This window comes from Empidonax traillii, unplaced genomic scaffold (genome assembly GCF_003031625.1).
Source record: "Empidonax traillii isolate 1590-97213 ecotype Southwest subspecies unplaced genomic scaffold, ASM303162v1 scaffold980:size574330, whole genome shotgun sequence".
Classification (NCBI taxonomy): Eukaryota; Metazoa; Chordata; class Aves; order Passeriformes; family Tyrannidae; genus Empidonax; species Empidonax traillii.
In genome coordinates, this window is record NW_020956173.1 from 86,401 (window position 1) to 91,814 (window position 5,414).

A 5,414-nucleotide genomic window follows, 5' to 3' on the forward strand; every position below is an offset into this window, starting at 1 on the left:
TGAGGTTGTCACTGGCCTGGGCTTGTTACATCACGAGGTGAGTCAGCCCCAGAAAGGCCACAGCCTTTGCCATTGTTTGATTTAATAACCTGCAAAGACAAGATAACGATCCAGGTCTTAATGAAAGGTGGGTGGTAATGAGATGTTAGGAAACAGTTCAATAGTAAAGTCCAAGGGATAATGTCAGGCTGAGATTGTCAGAGGGTAATCATCTTCTGCTGTAAGTGGGTTGAACAGACTCATCCACAGAGGGGGTTTCACATCTATCACTGAGCCCCTGCAGGCAGGAGACCTGCAGAGCTGCATCCCAATTGTATCATTGGGCTGGGAATAAAGTTCTTCATCAACACAACCAACTTCAGCTTTTGGGCACCTCCATGAAAACAATCCCAGGGGCAATCTCTGCTTAGAGGAGGGCCGGAATTCTGTGTTTTTCCCATCAGATCCTCAACATGCTGCATCACTTTGCAGCACTGTGCTGGTTTGGGTTGGGATAGGCTAATTTTCTTCATAGTAGCTGCTATGGGGCTGTGTTTTTGATTTGTGACCAAAACAGCGTTGATAATATAGAAATTATTTTGCTATTGAGCAGAAGGTTTTGCACAGTGTCGAGGCCTGTCTGCTCCTCAGCTTACCTCACCAGTGAGGAGGCTGTGGGGGACAAGGAGCTGGGAGGGGACACAGGCTGGAGACCTGACCCCAACTGAGCCCAGGGGTATTCCAGACCATACAGTGTCACGCCTAGCACATAAAGCTGGGGGGATGAGGAGGAAAGGGGGGATGTTCAGAGTGATGGCATTTGTCTTCCCAAGTCACCGTTACACGTGATGGAGCCCTGCTTTCCAGGAGTTCACCTGACACTTGTGGGAAGTGGGGAATTGATTTCTCGTTTTGCTTTGTCTGTCACTTTACCTACTAAACTGCATCTCAACCCACGAGTTTTCTCACTTTTGCTCTCCAGCTCTCTCCCCCATCCCACTGCAGGGAGTGAGCTGGGTGGGTCTGAGCCTCCAGCCGGGGTTAAACCACGACAATCCTAAATTAGGTCTGGTTGAGGTGCGAGCATGTGGCTGTTTTTCTGCTGATTTACCCAGAGAAGGCACTGTGGTAACTCATGCCAAGTTGTGACGTGCAATATTTAACCTGGCAGCTGGGACAGAGCAGCCCTGCAAACACACTTTCCTCTCAAACCAGCAGGATTTCTGTGCTGGGTCAGTGCCTTGTCACAGGCGGTTATGGCGTCTTGATTAGGGATGAGGTAACCTAAAGCCAAGTTCAACATCTTGGGGGTTCACACCCTAAATAAATCCCAGGGACTTTCAGTGGGGAACTTCACACCTCTAAAGTCACAGGGCAAACAGGGAAGTGTTCCTTTCATGTAACTGAAAGTACTTGGGAATAGGAGGCATGAGCCAGTGTCAGGCTGATGTGATTATTGTCTTCTCAGAGGCTCTGATGGTGCCAAAACACCGAATTTTGGCTCTGTGACTGAACTGCACCCTTCAAGCCTTTCTGTTGGGACCAAGCCTGAAATTTTGCAGCCAGATTTCGCTGCAAGGAGAACCAGTATTAGATTCCTGAGACTGGAATATCCCAACATCTTACTGTCTGATATCTGCCTAACCACTTTTAAAACACCTTATTTCACAGAATCACAGAATGTTTTGGATTAGAAGGGACCTTAAAAATCATCTCATTCCAACTCCTGCCATAGGCAGAGACACCTTCCACTAGACCAGGTTGCTCCAAGGCTTGTGATGGCCTTGGACACTTCCAGGGATGAGGCATCCACAGCTTCTCTGGGCAACCTGTGCCAGGGCCTCACCACCCTCACAACAAAGAATTTCTTCTTAATATCTAATCTAAATCTACCCTCTCTGCAACCCATGGAGTCGATTATCTCTATAATTTAGCCCATTTTATGGGGTGAGTTTTGCTTTGCACTAGTCTTGAAAGGTTGGGAACTTTCACAGGACATTGCTCAACCCTCTTGGACCCATTTCTGAGCATTGAGAAATGTCCCTGCTCCAATGGATATTGCAGCTTCAGAAAGTTGTGGTTTTTTCCAAGTGATATTTTTCCGAGAACCACAAAATATAAATCTAAAAAAATTACAGATGAAACTGGGATTTTAAATATTAACATTGGTCTGGGAGGCTCCTTTGGGGTCATCAGTCCTGGCTAATGGACACCCACCTGTCTTACACCTCCCCAGCTCTGGCCTTGAGCTTAACTGGATCTTCCAAAGGACCCTCAAACACCTGGGCACACTTGGAGGCACTCACCTCCTTCTGTGTACAATGGAGGGAACCTTGAATGATTTTGTCTTTAATTTAGTAAATTGAGATTGAATCCAGGTTCTCATCCTTCCTTCTTCCCCATAATTGTCACAGCTGGACGATACATTTCCTTTCTTATATCCCTCTAACTCACCAGATTACAACCAAACACCTCTAGTTTAGTCAGAAACCCGGCAACTCAAAAGAAACAAAGTTCAAACCCTTGTCCTCCTGCTTGAAGGGCTCTAAATTAAAAGAAATTAAAAAATAAATTTGCTTTTATCAAGGCTGGTGGCACAGCACAACGGGGACAGACTTCAGGTAGAATTTACTGTCCCTGAAAGAATTTCTGTGCTGCACCGAGTGTGACGGCAACAACACGTGGGGAGCTCAGTGTAGAGGGCTGAGCAAAACCAAGCATGTCCCCAGTAGTCTGTTGAATGTGGCTGAATTCTGCACTTCTGCAACCCCTTCCTGGCTTTCCCTGCCCCTTGGCTGCCTGGAAAAGCAGGATCAGCTCTGGGCGCGATGTTTGACCGGGACTGATAATGTGGGATGAGCAATGCCCTGTGCCTCTGCCGGGATTTCCCCCTCTGGGGCTCAGCACTTGTTTCTCAGAGTCTGCACTCTTCTGAATTTCCCCCTTCTCTGCTTGTGGCTATTTTTAAGAAAAGCTGCACCCTCAGGCAGGAGCGTGGCAGCCCGAACCTCGCTCCTCTGGAATCTCAGTGCTTGGATATTGTGCGCAATGAGCTGAATTTCTTGCAGTCGGGGGAGGAAGATGTTTAATGAGCACATCAGGTGCAACTCGATAGAGCATTAGGCTCAAAACCTGGACGGCTTGTCCCCAGGCAGGAGAACGGATGTCTGCCCTGGTGAAACAGCTCTGGGGCAGCCCCGAGCACACGATGTTCCCTGCCCTGCCTGGGTCCTGCACCCAGGCAGGGCTCAGCCCTCCCAGTTGCAGACCTAAGAAGTTGTCAGCTGGGAGCTCTGCTCTGCTTTCAGGGTAGGGGACAGTTAGCCCCGTGCTGAGCAGCATCCTGTAATCCCTGCAGGGGATTTTACCTGCAAACAATATCGTGAAGAAATGGCTTTGCCCGATTTCTGTTCCTCTTTGCCCAGCAGCGAGGCTGATGCTGCAAGTTTGACGCTGTTGAGGAGGAAAAGGAGTGTGACACTAAGAGGGCAGGCAAGAAATGAGGAAGGAAAACACAACTTGATTAGAGAAGAGATGAGAGAAAAAAGCTCTTTTCCATGGCAGAAACACCACGACCCATAATAGGGGTTAATTCAGGATCTTATCGTGGTCCCCCCACCTCGGGAATCAGGATTTGGGCGGGATAAGGGTGCAGGTGAGAAGTGGGGTGGGAGCGGTGATATCCCGGTGATACAGGTACAGTTCGCACTTCGCTCCTTGTTTATTTACTTCTGTAATTGAAATACCTGTGAGGGCGAGGGAGGCGGCTGAAACCTGCAGACTCAAAGGACCGTGAACTCCAGCTGCCTTTCCAAATCCAAACATTTTTATCAGCTTTCGCTGATAAAAATCAGCCATTTATCACCGAGAGCCTGACCCTCAGCAGCTCTTTTTGAAGTCCCTCCCAAAGAAAGTGGCATCGGCAGTGAAAACTGCTCACCATCCAGCTGGTGAGAGGACAGGCCAACCACTTGCTTTCCTCCCTGACATTTCTGAAAGTCTCCAATTCCCCGAAAATAGTGCAGACAATTTTCTCAGCCTTTTTACTATCCCACTGTTGGTGGAGGTTTTTTTGTTTGGTTTGGTTTGGTTTGTGTTTTGTTTGTTTGTTTGTGTGGTTTTTTTGTTAGTTTTTTAAGTGTAAAATTCAGCATTCTTGTTTTGTTTTGCTTTTCCGAAAAACTGTATAAATACCCCTCTATCAGCCCAGAGGAATAATTTTTCTCTGTTGCAAGAAAGTGTCATTAATGCACTAACAAGAATTTGGGCAGCTGCTGCCTGACTTTTGCAACCTCTCTTCCAGGCTAGGGAATGCTTTGGAATGCCAAAGGATGAGAGTAGGTTTGGATTAGATATTAAGAATGAATTTTTACTGTGAGGGTGGTGAGGCCCTGGCGCAGGTTGCCCAGAGAAGTTGTGGATGCCTCGTCCCTGGAAGTGTCCAAGTCCAGGCTGGGTGGGGCTTGGAGCAACCTGGGATAGTGGAAGGTGTCCCTGCCCATGGCAGGGGGTTGGAATGGCACGATCTTTAAGGTCCCTTCCAACACAAACCGTTCTGTGATTCTGTAAACTTTGTCCCCGTGTTCCAGGACAGTAAACCAAGGCCGTACTGGAAATTGCTGCCGGATTCATCTGCCCTGACATTAACAGAGCACATGTAAGGCTGCATCCAGAGGGTGATGTACACACAGCTCCCAGCCCCCACTTCCAAATTCTAGCCATGGAAATAGTTCCTGGGTGCAGGGCTGGACTGTGCAACTTGGATCCCAGCAGGAATCACACCCACTGCACCCCCATGCCACGTCCTAAGGAGATGATGCGTGTTGTGCTGAACGTAGGCAAAAACGTGACACTTGTCCTTTCCTTCCAAGTTTCCTTTAGAGAGAATAAAATAAAATAAAATAAAATAAATAAATAAATAAAAAGAAGACATTAAAAGGGGAGGATGAATCACGTCTTAGTCAGAGTTGGGGCTCGCCAGAGCAATTGCTGCTGGTGCTGGCATTTTGATGCTGGGGGGAGCGTGCCAGGAGAGGCTGGCTGGTGACCAGTACATTCTTCCAAAGGGGATGGAGAATTAAGTTCAGGATTCTTATTGTGGGATGCATCCAGAGCCTAATTCCACTGTTCAGGAGGTGAGTTCGATGTTAGAGCAGCAATGGAACAAAAAAAGGGAATTGAGGGAGTTTGGCTTTGATGTTTTGGACAAGTTTGCAGCCTGTAAACCCCATAAGAGATGAGTATCCTGTTCTCACAGAAAGAGGTTTTTTCCCCCCTTTTCTGCCAGACTTCCCCTCTTTGCACTGCCCTTCCCTTTCCCACCTCTCTGCACCTGCTGCCTTCATCCCTCAGACGCTCAAGGTCATTTTTTCCCCCCATACACCGCCAGGACTTTCAGATTTTGAGCCCTGCATTACATTTATACCTCTGTCCCT